The sequence below is a fragment of the Stegostoma tigrinum genome, chromosome 29, assembly GCF_030684315.1.
Source record: "Stegostoma tigrinum isolate sSteTig4 chromosome 29, sSteTig4.hap1, whole genome shotgun sequence".
Classification (NCBI taxonomy): Eukaryota; Metazoa; Chordata; class Chondrichthyes; order Orectolobiformes; family Stegostomatidae; genus Stegostoma; species Stegostoma tigrinum.
In genome coordinates, this window is record NC_081382.1 from 17,093,171 (window position 1) to 17,107,920 (window position 14,750).

The 14,750-nt window shown below is 44.0% G+C and overlaps 2 protein-coding genes across 2 annotated transcripts in view; one reads left to right on the forward strand and one right to left on the reverse strand.

Annotated features, from left to right (window-relative positions):
• zgc:162952 (PKc_LIMK_like_unk domain-containing protein) overlaps nucleotides 1-1,888 on the reverse strand; it is a 101,250-nt gene extending 99,362 nt beyond the window's left edge. The window contains exon 1 of the mRNA XM_048558968.2: nucleotides 1,438-1,888. The gene's annotated coding sequence lies outside the window, so the exon portion shown is untranslated. The remainder of the gene's footprint in view (nucleotides 1-1,437) is intronic.
• Nucleotides 1-14,750, forward strand: part of LOC125465255 (uncharacterized) — a 102,091-nt gene that overhangs the window by 7,193 nt on the left and 80,148 nt on the right. The gene's annotated exons all lie outside the window — the stretch shown is intronic.

The following is a 14,750-nucleotide window of genomic DNA, read 5'->3' on the forward strand; positions in this document are numbered from 1 at the left end:
TATGTTTAATTGTTAAACTTGCATGAGAGAAAGATAATCTCATTTTAAACCAATAAAAACTATTGAGCCAGATTTCAGTCTGAGATTTGACTTGTCCAATAATAACAGCAGTAGCTATCATAACAATAGCTGTGTCATAGTTATGTCTGTGCTTCTGTGTTGCCTTAACATCAAACTGTCACTAACAACTTGCATTTATTTAATAGCCTTAACATTGTGAAATATCCAAAGTCGCTCCACAGGAATATTGCCAAACAAAAGTTGACACCAGACACATAATAATGTATTCAAAGAACCAGGTCACAGATGTAGGTTTTATCGAACCACCTTAAAGGAGGAAACAGAAGTAGAGAGCCAGAGAGATTGGGAGAAGGAATTCTGTAACACAGGTCCTCTGAGGCCGCATTGTGGCCAGACTTAGTGAAGATTCAAACTGCAAATCAGGAAAGAACTGGAAATAGACAGACCAGAGGTTTACATTATTGTGGGCCTAGAGATTGTAAAGTTAAAGAGGGGAAGTGGAGTTGAAATCAAGGATGAGGATTTTAAAATCAAGACTTTGCTCAAATTTGAGTCAACACACATTGCAAGCACAGGGATGATGGGTTACTAGGTCTTGGTGTGAATTACGGAGATGGGCAGCTACCTTTCGGATGATCTTAAATCTACCAAGTGTGGAATAGATTGAATAGTGAAATCTAAAGATAACAAACCAGAGATGAAGTTTTTTTCAGCAGATGAGCCGGATAATTCCCTAACAACCTGTCACAGATTTGAAGTGGAATTTGTCACTATGGACGGGAGCAAAAGGTGTCTAATATCAGGCCAGACATCGACCTATATTCTGATAGCAAAGGCTATTATTGTGAAAAATTAAGCAGATGTTACTGATGTATTTACAACTCGTAACCTCGCCCGGCTGGCGCTCTGGCTATGCAAACCGCCGAGCCTATTCCCCTTCACGTTGTGGAAAAGGGCACTTTGTAATATCACCGTTCCATTAAAATGTTCTCTACTAATCTGTAGGGAAAGAATTTCGCAGTCGTTTTTTTGTTTTCCAGTCGACAGTCCTGGCGTTCGTGCATTCACCCAGCAGAACACTCGTGTACTGAAGGCACTACGGATGCCAATTTGATCGTGCAATTTACACAAAGGCAAATTTGCATTTACATAGCGCTCTTAACTCTGAGCGGAGACCTGATTCCGATGAGTTTCGGCACCTGTTTCTGAGCTCTCACCGTTAACAATGCACTATGACTCCTATTCCTGATCATCATTTGACCTTGCCATTACTGTAGTGTAAAAAAAATTTGGTTGTAAACAGTTTTAACGATGCGATACATTTATGTCTACCCAATTCTAAGACTGGAGGTGACTGAACAAACAGTCGCACAAGAAAGTTTGGGACCCAGATCGAAAGCCGGGTTCCCAACCTACCCGAAGTGGCAAGAGGAAAGACCCGGAAGGTTGTCAGTATAGCCGGACTCTCTCCGGTCTCCTCTGTTTCAAGTTGAGTTCGGTCTCGGTTTCAAACTCGGTGGGGAATATCCTCCCGATTCAGGTCCAAAGCCGCAGGGTGTTTTGGAGTGGGAGCATAACCGATGGCTCGGCTAGCGATCCGAGCACACGGGCGGCTTTATTCCCAGAGACGGACTTGGCCCTGGTTGCTACCCACGGTCTGCTAGTGGTGATGCCGGAGCCGCATTTTCCCGGGTTCCGCTCTCCCAGGTTGTCCTAGAAACTCCAGCTGAGCTCCGCCGGTCCGTTCACAAGGAACACGGTCAGATCACAGGATTCAGCGCATGTCACCCACATCGTTGGGGCTGTGCTTTCACACAGCCATTCAACAGAGAGATCCAGCAGACACAGTGCGTGTTTGTTTTGTCGCTGGTAGTCTCACAACCCAACCAAGAAATGAAATCTATGCTGGCAGAGGAAAGAGCAGCCTGAAAATACAAACATCAATGGGACAAGCTATTTTGATCTTGCTCTCTACCCTCTACAATCATGAATTCATGTCATAATTCTCACTTTCTTAACTGCTACCCTAACATTGTCACTTTCTTCACTCAATCTAGTAGTCAGTGGCTCACAGTCCAGTACGTCCTCCCCATACATTCTTGTCTCTTGACTATCTCTCACCTCCTCCAGCCTTGAAACTCTCCAAGAGCCCCAGGTCTCTATCCTTCTCTAACTGCAGTAACACCTGAAGGAGTGAAGCTCCTAAAGCTTGTGTTTTCAAATACATCCGTTGGACTATAACCTGGTGTTGTGTGATTTCTGTCCTTGTCCACCCCAGTCCAACACCGGCAACTCACATATCTTTCTCTAATTGTACCTCAGTCCTTAGCAATCTGAGCTCTGAGTCAGAAGGGTCCAGCATTAAGTTGCGCCCCCTCAAAAAAACGCAAATCAAGGCTAATACTTGGTACAGTACCCAGAGGGTTCTGCACTCCATGAAGCACCATGATTTAGCTATTTTAAGCTGGGGCATCGATGTGCGTAAAAGATCTTTATGTCTGAGAAACAGGATGCTATCCTCAGGGTCACAGCCAATAAGTATCCTTCATTCAAAATCAGAAAATATATCTGAAAATAATGCAAAGTGCTGGAGAAACTCAGCAGTTCTGGTAGTATTTATGGAGTGAGAAGCACAGTTAAAGGGCAGAATATGCTCAACACCTGAATAACATGGACAATGTAGAGATCAGGAATATGGGATTCTCAGTATCCCCAAATTAAGTCTAATTTTTGACTTAAGGTTTTCAAAGCAAGATGTGAATGTCACCAGCGGTGGCAAAAAGGCTTTTTTGCATACTTTATCATCCCATTGTTACTTAATTTTATCTCATTTATACTAAGTTGCAATTTTCCCAGACGGTGGAGTGAAACTAGAAATCTAGATTGGGTCCCTGGAAGCACTTGTTCCTCTGGGTCTGCATCTTGGCCGACATTCCCTCACATTCCAACATGTGCACCATGCACAGCAACTGTCAGCAACTTTGCCCCTCCAATCCACAGCGGTTGGTATCAGACAAACAAGTCATGGCTTTTCTCCCACTCACTTAGAATTCAGTTCACTATTTCAATATCTCAGTTTGGAGCTATGCTACTAGCAGACTGCTTTGCACCAGGGACAGACACCCATCTCAAACATCATACAGGGTACACCTCAGGGCTCTTAGCTTTTCTTGCTTAGCGCTCATTCATTTAGCATCTACGTGATTGCACACAGCATGGTCTGCCTTGTCTTGCTTTTTATACATTATCTCTCACAAAATTCTTCAGGCATTGCCTTGTCTTTTAGCACAAATGCAAAGCCAAACAACTTGTCATGGTTGCAGGAAGTGATCAGTCAAAAAGGTGGACATTTTCCTTTATGGCACTGTGCTGTGTTAATGCCATACCTACAAGATGTGCCAGCAGTCTATGCAGCAAGCTCAATGAATGTTCTTCAATAAAATGGCCAAGTCTCAAAGGATAAGGGGAACTGTCTTCAGTCAAGTCAAGGGGGTCTGTGGCCAATCAGGGAGCCACAATCAGTCAAAGGCAGCATTTGATTTCTGTCCAGTGACATGGACATGGTCAGTCAGTCGCTTAGGGCATTCAGGGTCAGGGAGTCCATGTCGCTACAGTTGTGTGAGCAGACTGGAGTCAGTCCTGGTGGAAGTAGGTGGTAAATCATTCAGGGATCTTCTATTGGAGGGAAAAGGCTACTGTGAAAGATGGGGTCATCAACGGTAACCATTTCCTTGGCTTCAGTGGGGGGTCAGGCATCTTGATATTTGGTATAACTAAACTATACTTTAGGGCTCAGGGGTATAGTGGGAAATGACAAGTTAAAAGTTGGATGGTAAGGTGTGGAAGCTCAAACTTCATGGAAACAACACAAAGAAAGAATGAAAGTTTAGGTTTGGGTGAGGGTGATTAGCCTAGGTTGACAGGCTAACCCTTGACTCACTTTGTGAATGACTCACTCTGTGAAGTGCCACCTATTTTGTTTTCCAGCTTCATTTGAATCACAAGTTCACAATGGAAATGAAAAGTGGCTGCCACCCCAACCGGTATGGGTGGTGTGTGTTTTTGATTACTAACTGAGGGAGCAGGATCTACTTGTAAGCTATGTGAATCTGTTCAAGGGACAATTACATTAGTCACACATTTAATTAGCACAGGTTAAAGACAACTATGATTACAGAAATCTTGATGTGAACCACATATAGTGATCAACTCTGTCAAATACATGTCACGGCCACAAACAATCTTGACTATTTGCATAGAAGATCTGGAGAGAAATGAAGTAATTTTGGTCAAGGTTCATCTAAGTAGCTCCATGACGCAGGCCTCTGTGCCCTACGATCTGCATACTGAGACACCCATCAACTGCACCTGGAGGACCATCAACTTGGTGAAAGACACTCTTTTGGTCTGCCCGAAACTTCTTGGCCTTGCAGGGTAAAAAAGTGACCTCAACTAGGTGTTGCAGACTGGCACATTCCAAGGTCCAGAACTATGTGCTGCGGGATGCACTAAAACTTGGGCCAGCTGCTACAAAGGTGCAGTGGGAAAAGACCACCATATAAGTTCTTTCTACTAAAGTATAACAAGGATCTATTCAGTTGTCAGAACTTCAGTGCCTCAAAATAAACATCAATAGTTTCCTGTACAAGCAAAAGATGCTTTTTTTACAACTCTAGTGAAGTTCTGAGAAATGTCAAAATTTCAATGTTTTGTTCCCTTTCTTGACAAAGATCATATAGAAGTGATTTGTACATGATTATAGATGATTTCTATGATTAAAGTTTATTTCTGAAATAAAAAGAACTTGACTATGTCACTGATATTACAAAATGATCGTAGTCATCTCTGTGAATCAGAAGTAATTACAGGTGACCTTTAAAGTGTCACCTTGGCCACAATTCACAAAGACAACCAAAGTCTTACATGCTTTCTTCTCACCTTGAACTGTAATTCTTTGACAACATGCTTTTTTGTACAATGCTGCCTTTCTTCAATATGAGTGGTGGGGGTGAGAGGACAACGTTTCACTAATTCTACTGAATTTAACAATCTCCTACTGTACTTGTGCAACATGGCTTATGCTGTATACAATGGAATAAGGGCCCCTACGTCAAAGTTCATGCACAGGCATCCCAGGGCCACTCCTGTCACAATTTTCCATGACCCCCACTATATCAAGGACTGTACTAAACAGTAATTTGTGTTCGATCTGACTGCTGACAATAATAAAGGAGCTGACTTCCTTCAATATTCTCTGCATACGCTCATTGCAACCACAAGCAATGGATTCAGTCCAAAACAGGGGTTACTGTCACCATTGTTGGGATGCAACAAAGGAACAGAGAAATTGAGGAAGAACAAATATGCCAGCAGCTGCTAAACATGGACATGCACAATGTTTTTTTGCATTACAACAGTGAATACTTCATCAAAAGTACTTTGACATATTCAGTGGAAGCACAAATAACTATATAAATACCTTTTCTTTTTAATTCTTTTACGTCTCCATTCATTCCTTTATTTCTCTGTTGGTGATTGGCCATCTCAGCATTAAGTATACAAATCCCCATGCCACCTCTCACTCTCTTTTCAAATGTTGCTTTAAACATTGCTCGCTTATACTTTTGGGCTGCTTCTGTAGATTTACATGAATTTGTGTCTCATTCAAATCCCATGAAGCAGCTTGAAATGTTTTACTACTTTAAATGCACAGTAGAAAGCTATTTGTTGTTGCTCTTGTAGGTGCTGTATCATGAGAATTTTGGTTGCATTGAATCAAATCCTGCACTTCAATTCCAGACATGAAAGTCTCAGGGATCCTGCAGTCATCTTCATCAAAGACTAAAGCATTTACATCACTTTACCACCTCCTCTGGTCATGAAGTTCTACTGCAAGTTTTGGAACAGTTTCCATTGTCCATAAAGGACAAGCTGGAGAAGCTTGTAAAATATCGTTCTATGTTGAAAATCACTTTCTTTTGGAATTAACTCTTCTGAATCACTTTACAATATCTTGCCAAGAGATGGGAGTTTGACTGACTTTGGAATCCATGCCCTTGATAACGGGTCAAATTTTATCAGGTGCTGACAGCAGAATTTGCACATAGGTGAAAGTGGAGTTCTCACAAGGAAAATTAGTAAAAAGAAATGAGTTAAAAATGAATGTCACATACTGACTTCCTCACAATTTATCAGGAGGAAGTTTCTAAAGGCAATGTGCCAGTCAGCAATGGGAAACTAATTGAGGTGCAGGTATTTTCTGAAGGCAATGGAATGTTATCAGTGGTGCATTGCAGCTGCACAGCAAGGGCAGAGATAACCAGGTGTAGAGCTGGATGAACACAGTAGGCCAAGCAGCATCATAGGAGCAGGAAGGCTGACGTTTTGGGCCGGGACCCTTCATCAGAAATGGGGAGGGTAAGGGGGTTCCGAAATAAATAGGGAGAGAGGGGAAGGCAGATTGAAGACGGATAGAGGGGAAGATAGGTGGCGAGGAGACAGACAAGTTGAGAGGCGGGGATGGAGCCAGTAAAGGTGAGTTTAGGTGGGGAGGTAGGGAGGAGATTGGTCAGTCCAGGGAGGATGAGGTTAGTAGGTAGGAAATGGGGGTGCAGCTTCAGGTGGCAGGAGGAGAGAGGTGAGAGGAAGAACAGGTTAGGGAGGCAAGGACGAGCTGGGCTGGTTTTGGGATGCGGTAGGGTAAGGGGAGATTTTGAAGCTTGTGAAATCCACATTGATACCATTGGGCTGCAGGGTTCCCAGGCGGAATATAAGTTGCTGTCCTGCAAACTTCGGGTGGCATAGTTGTGGCACTGCAGGAGGCCCAGGATGGACATGTCGTCTGAGGAATGGGAGGGGGAGTTGAAATGGTTTACGACTGGGAGCTGCAGTTGTTTATTGTAAACCAAGCGTAGGTGTTCAGCAAAGCGGTCCCCAAGCTTCCGCTTGGTTTCCCCAATGTAGAGGAGGCCACAATGGGTACAGCGGATGCAGTATACCACATTAGCAGATGTGCAGGTGAACATCTGCTTGATGTGGAAAGTCCCCTGGGGGCCTGGGATGGGGGTGAGAGAGGAGATGTGGGGGCAAGTGTAGCACTTCCTGTGGTTGCAGGAAGAAGTGCCAGGTGTGGTAGGGCTGGAGGGGAGTGTGGAGAAGACAAGGGAGTCACGGAGAGAGTGGTCCCTCCAGAAAGCAGACAAGGGTGTGGAGGGGAAAATGTCTTTCGTGGTGGGGTTGGATTGCAGGTGGCAGAAGTGTCAGAGGATGATGCATTGGATTCGGAGGTTGGTGGGGTAGTACATGAGGACAAGGGGGATTCTGTATTAGTTGTTATTGCAGGGACGGGGTGTGAGGGATGAGTTGCGGGAAATGCGGGAGACACGGTTGAGGGTGTTTTCGGCCTTGGGGTGGTGGTTGTGGTGTTGGGGGGGGGGAGGGGGTGGAGAGTCGCAGTCCTTGAAAAACAAGGACATCTGAGATGTACAGAAGTGGAATGCCTCATCCTGGGAGCAGATGTGGCAGAGGCAAAGGAATTGGGAATAGGGGATGGCATTTTTGCAGGAAGGTGGGTGGGAGGAGGTGTATTCTAGGTAGCTGTGGGAGTCGATGGATATCGGTTTCTAGGTGGTTGCCCAAGATGGAGAAAGAGAGGTCCAGGAAGGTGAGTAAGGTGTTAGAGATGGTCCAGGTGAACTTAAGGTTGGAATGGAAAGTGTTGGTGAAGTGGATGAACTGTTTGAGCTCCTCATGACAGCATGAGGCGGCGTCGATACAGTCATCAATGTAACGGAGGAAGAGGTGGGGTTTAGGGCCAGTGTAGATACAGAAGAGGGATTGTTCCACACAACCGACAGAGTCCATGCGGGTACCCACGGCCACCCCTTTGTCTGTAGGAAGTGGGAGCAATAGAAACAGTTGTTGAAGGTGAGGACGGGTTCGGCTAAGCGGATGAGGGTGTCAGTGGAGGGGGACTGGTCAGGCCTGCGGGACAGGAAGAAGCGGAGGGCCTTGAGGCCATCTGCACGGGGAATGCAGGTGTATAGGAACTGGACGTCCATACTAAAAATGAGGTGTTGGGGACCGGGGGAATGGAAAGTTCTGGAGGAGGTGGAAGACGTGGTAGTGTCACAGACATAGGCAGGGAGTTCCTGGACCAAGGGGGAGAAAATGGAGTCGAGATAGGTGGAGGTAAGTTCAGTGGGGCAGGAGCAGGCAGAGACAATGGATCGAACAGGGCAGTCAGGTTTGTGGATTTTGGGAAGGAGATAGAAGCAGGCACTGCAGGGTTGGGGAACAATGACGTTGGAGGCTGTGGGTGGGAGTTCACCTGAGGTGATGAGGTTCTGGATGGTTTGGGAGAAAATGGTTTGGTGCTCGGGGGCGGGGTCATGGGGGCAGTAGGAAGAAGTGTCGGAGAGTGGTACCTGGCTTCGGGGATGTAGAGGTCAGTGCGCCATACTACAACTGCACGTCCCTTGTCTGCAGGTTTTATGGTGAGATTGGGATTGGTGTGGAGGGCTGCACGGTCTGAGGGAAAGAGGTTAGTGAGGGCAGCTTGTCAACACTGAGGATACAAGTGCAAAGTGGGAGGTCAGAATGCCATGAAAGTGAGATGGAACCTGCATATTAATGGCACAAATTGGCAAGCTTGACCACAGAGACTTGCAGTTGTGAGATTACCTCATTGAAACTGATGTCACTGCAAATGCTGGTGCTGAAGAAGTCATCTTGCAGTGAGATCTAAGTCTTAGAAGAAAGGAAATAAAATAAAAGATGGAGAAACGCAGCTATTATGGCAGCATCTGTGGAGAGAGAAATAAAGTTAATATTTTGAGTTTAATAAAATCATTCTTTAATTTTAAATCTTCAGCAGGGCTCTGCTTTTATTCTAGTTCTGAAAGGATCATGACCCCAACAGAAACCATTTTTTTCACACTCCAATGTTTAACAGTCACAATCTGACTAACAAATGCATAAGAGTTGCATTAACCGCTAAATACATGGACCAGCCCAATATAAATTCTGTCTCTCTGTCTTGGAATGCTTGTTGAAAGCAGGATCAAAAGAGTTTGTTGAGCAATTCAACAGCAAGAAAGATATTGTCGTGGTAAGGCTCCACAAAAGGAGAGTTGGGTCTCAGACAATAGCTAGTCATAAATAAGATGGTTTTTTTTTCCAAGTCATAGATGGTAGAAGTTAATGATGATCAAGGAGTGAATGTTGAGGAAGACATGGAAGTGATTAGAGATAACATCTATAAACTACCAACAGAGTAACTCATTTGTTGACAGTGTGATCCTTCCGTGCACAAGTTTGTCTTTGTGTGCACATGACATTTGTGGCAAAAAGCTATTCAATGTAAATATGTATTATCTCTTTCTTGTCAGCAATCAAGATATAGGAGGGAATGAGGCCATATAGGATCACAATAGGCTAGGAAGGTAGAGTATTTCTAAAGTATGCATGGGATGAGGACTTCACTGATTTTGCTAGCATTAAATGCATCCTAATTGCCCTGAACAAGACAAAATGTCATCGTTTTGAACGGCTGCAGTTCTTGAGACACTGACAGTGCTATCAGGAAGAGGAACTGAGGACTTTGATAATAACTACAGTGAATGAACAGTGATACAATTCAAGACGATGTGGGGTTTGAAGAGATCTTTCAGGTGGTGGTTTTCTCAAGCATCTGTTGCCGTCTTTGTCCAGCTGGTACAGATTTCAACTTTTGAAGCAGCTGCCTGAAGAGTTTTGGCGAGTCACTACAATGCATCTTGTATGCACTGCTGCTACTGAGCATCGGTGTTGGAGCAAATGGATGTTGAAAGTGGTGGATGGGGTGCCAATCAAGCAGACTGTTTTGACCTGTATAGTTTCAAGCTTTTTGAGTGTCATATTCCCCGAGTCAAGTGGGAAGCATTCCATCACACTCCAGGCTTATGGTTTGCAGATGGTGGACAGACACAAGAGAGCTAGGAGATGAGTTGCCCACCACAAATTTCTTGACATCCAAACTAATCTTATAGTACATTATTATTTGGCTGGTCCAGTTCAATAAATACTCAATGGTAACCTCTAGGATTTTGGTAGTGAGACATTCATAAGTCCGTAAGATATAGGAGCAGTGTTAGACCATTTAGCCTATCAGGTTTGCTCTGCCATTCAACCATGGCTGATATGTTCCCCAACCCCATTCTCCTGCCTTCTCTCTGTAACCCTTGATCCCCCTTTCAATCAAGAACCAATCCACCAAGAATCTATCCATACCCTCAATGACTTAGCCTCCACAACACTCAGTGGTAATGAATTCCACAGATTAATCAGCTTTTGGCTGAGAAATTCCACCTCAACCCAGTTCTTAAGTGTCGTCCCTTCACTCTGAGACTGTGCCCTCAGGTCCTAGTCCTGTCCCTCTATCTAACTTTGTGCCACCTGCAAAGTTAGCAACAGTGACCTCAGTTTTTTTCATCCAGATCATTAATGTATAATATCAGTAGTTATGGTCCCAACAATAACCCCTATGGAACTCCGCTTGCCACTGCCTGCCACCCTGAAAAGGATCCCTTTATCCCCACTCTCTGCATTCTAACAGTCAGCCAATCCTCTATCCAGCCAGTACATGACTCCTACATATCTTATTTAGTCGCCTCTTTTCTCATGCTTTATCAAAGGCCGTCTGGAAATTCAAACAAATCATGTACACCAGCTCTCCTTTGTCCAACTTGCTTGCTACCTCCTCAAAGAATTGTAACAGATTCATCAGACATGACCTCCTCTTGATGAAGCTGTGCAACCCAGTCCTATTTAACAATTCCAGATACTCTGGAATCTCATCCTTAAAAATGGTCTCCAAAATATTACCACTGACTGAGTTCAGGCTTACTGGCCTGTAATTTCCTGTCTTCTGCCTCTTTCCGTTCTTAAATAGGTGTATTACATTAGCCATCTTCCAGTCCTCCAGGACCCTTCCTGACTCCAGTGATTCCTGAAAGATCACTACCATTGCCACTACAATCTCCTCAGTTATCGCTTCCAGAGCCCGAGCTCCGTGTTGTAGTCCATTTGATTCAGGTGGTTTATCCACCTTCAGACCTGTCAGCTTCCCAGCACCTTTCACTTTGTGATGGCCACTACACTCCACATAGATGTTGTGCATTCTGATTCTATATCATTTCTTGCTTTTGATTCAGTCTCATTTATTACTAACAAGGGAACATTACCTCCTCAGCCCATCTACCTGTCCTTTTGGCAGGATGTGTACTATTGCATGTCTAGTTCCCAGCCCATTCAGCAGTGGTAATGCCATTGAATGTCAAAGGGTGATTATTAAATTCTCACTTGTTGAATATGGTCATTGTTTGGCACCTACGTGGTTCAGATGTTTGTCTCCATTTCTCAGCTCAGTCGAGGACTTTCTTCCTACAGATAACATTGCTTTAGTATCTAAGACAGTGTGAATGGTGTTGTACGGAATCATCAGCAAACATCCTCAGTCTGGATCTTACAATGGAGTTACATGGGGTCAACCTGCAGGTAAAGTTTAAAGAGTCAAAATTTGTAGAATAACGCTAGAGGCCTACCAGACATACATTTGGGAAAAATAGACTGATGTGGAACTGACCAGAATAATGACCTTCTTGGAAGGAATTCAAGTGGACATTTTGATGGGAATGAGTCATGGGTCAGTTCAGTGTAAGCGGTAGGCTGAAAGAACCAGTGCTATGACAGACAGCCATGAAGCAGGCAGAATGTTCCTAGAACAGTGGTAGGAGGCATGGTTCACTTATGAGCAACATTGGGAGAGGCAGTAGAAAGACAAGTTATCCAATTTGGGATGGAGGAGGGAATGTGGAGATATTAGGAAGGGACAGAGGTTTTGAGTGAAGGGAAAGAAAAAGAAAACAGTGTGGAGCTAAAAGGTAGCTGACAAAGGAGTAATGGAGGAGATCAGGATATGGTGATTCACCAATCCCACTACAAGCGACTTGGGGCCTGTGGATGGTGAGGGTATATATGTTGATGAAGACAGTGTGCATTGATCAGCAAGATAATGGATAAGGTTGGATGACAAGTGGAGAAAATTACTGCTGTAATGAACAGCATGGGCAATGGCTTAACACCCTGAACCATTTAAGTCACTTAGAAAACATGAGTAAACCATCAGCTGCATACCAGATTTGAAAGTATATTAGGCAGCTGGGAACAAAACGCACTGTGCCAAGCTATGTAATAAGTGCTCATAGCTTCCTGAAATTGTCTCCACAGAATACATCTAGATGCAGCATCATAAAACAACAACTAGATTCGTGGAGCAAAAGCAGTGTTAATGTTTCGGGTCAACTGGACCTTCCGCAGAATTTCTGCTTTTGTTCCTGATTTCCAGCATCTGCAAATTTTTGGGTTTTTTTAAGTAACATACTAGATTGTGTTCTAATTAAACTATAGAGTGCAAATCTAGTACAAGCTTTTCCTCTGTAATGAATTAAGACATGAGAATTGAACTGATTTTTAAAAATTCATTTTGTGGAATGTGGGCATCACTGGTTGGCCAGCATTTATTGTCCATTCTTAGCTGCCCTTGATAAGGTGGTGGTGAGTTGCCTTCTTGGAGCACTGCAGTCTATCTGCTGTGAGTTGACCCATAATGCTTTGGGGGGGGGGCGCGTTGGTGTGGAGGGGAATCCACGATTTTGACCCAGTGGCAGTGAAGGAACAGCAATATACTTCCAACTCAGGATGATGAGTGGCTGGGATGGGAATTTTAAGGTGATGGTGTTCCCATATAATCGGCTGCCCTCACCTTCTAAATGGAACTGGTCATGGGTTTTCAAGATGTTGTCTGAGGATGTTTGGCAAATTTCAACTGTGCATTGTTCAGATAGTACACACTGCTGCTACTGAGTGCTGGTGGTGGAGGGAGTGGATGCTTGTGGGTGTGGTTCAAGCAGAGTACTTTGTCCTGGAGATGTCAGGTTTCTTGAGTTTTTGGGACTGCACTCATCCAGGCAAGCGGGGAGTATACAATCACACTCTTAACTTGTGACTTGCAGATGGTGGACAAGCTTTGGGAAGCTAGCAGGTGAGTTCCTCGCTGCAGTATTCCCAGCTCTGACTTGCCCTTGTAGCCAAGTCTTTTCTGTGGTGAGTTTAGTTGAGTGTCTGATTGGGGGCAATGGTTAGCTTGTCTCTTATTGGTGATGGTCATGGCCTGGCATTTGCGTGGTATGAATGTCACTTGCCACTTGTCAGTCCAAGCCTGGATATTGTCCAGATCTTGTTGCATTTGGAAATGGACTGCTTCAGGACTGCGAATGGTGCCGAACATTGTGCAAACATCGGTGATCATCCCTACTTCTGACCTTAAGATGGAATGAAGGTCATTGGAGGAAGGGAATTTAAATCAACAAAATCAGAAGAATATTCAACTAACCAGCAAAGTCACTGTGAAGACTGTTAATTTGGTTATATTTAGATAGAATAGTTCTTGAGAATATCTTTTATTATTGCAGTGCTTATTTACTCCAATGTGATCTAGAACGATTTCAGAATAAGAGACAATACTGACATAAAAGGGAAGCAACAGGCAACTGTTTCCATGCAGAGGACGGGGCATGTACGGAATGAGCTGCCAGAGGAAGAAGTGGAGGCTAGTATAAATACAACATTTAAAAGGCACCTGGATGGGTATGAACTAAAATGGCTGGAAAAGTCCCGGCAGATCTGGCAGCATCTGTGGAAAGAAAGCAGAATTCATGTTGCGGGTCCGGTGAACCTTCTTCAGAACTGATTGTATCCAGGAAAAGGTTAGTAAACATACTGAAGATGAGGTGGGTTGGGGGCAACAAGTGAACAATAATTGGAGATAGAGCCAAGAAAGAAAAACAGTTGTGCAGGGGAAGTAAAGGTCAGCTTCAGAGAATCGGTAGCTGCTAATGGGGACCATTAGAGTCGTAGAGTTGTACGGCACAGAAACAGATCCTTCAGTCCAAATCATCCACGCTGACCAGAAAGCTTAAATTAATCTAGTCTTATTTGCCAGCTTTAGGTCCATATCCCTCTAAACCCTTACTATTCATGTATGCATCCAGATGCCTTTTAAATGTTGTATTTGTACCAGGCTCTATGACTTCTTCTGGCAGCACATTTGGTACCTCACCCGACTCTGCATGAAAAAGTTGTCCCTTAGGTCACTTTTAAATCTGTCCCCTCACCTTAAAAACTTATGCCCTCTAGTTTTGGACTCCCCTACCCTGGGGAAAAAGACATTAGCTATTCAGCGTACCCACACACATGATTTTATTAATTTCTATAAGATCACCCCTCAGCCTCCAATGTTCCAGGGAAAATCAACCCAGCCAAATCAGCTTCTCCCTATAGCTCAAACGCTCCAGCTTGGGCAATATTCCTATAAATGTTTTCTCTACCCTTTCAAGTTTAACATCTTTCCTATAGCAGGAAGACCCAAATTGAATGCAGTATTCAATAAGTGGCCCTATCAATGTTGCAACACATCCCAATTTCTATACTCAGCTCACTGATCAATGAAGGCAAGTGTACCAAATACCTTCTTCACTACCCTGTCTACCTGTGACTCCACCTTCATGAGACAATGAACCTACACCCCAACGTCTCTTTGTTCAGCAGCACTCCACAGGTCTCTACAACATTAAATGTGTAAATCCTGCTCTGATTTGCCTTACCAAAATTAGTAGGTAACAATGAGATGC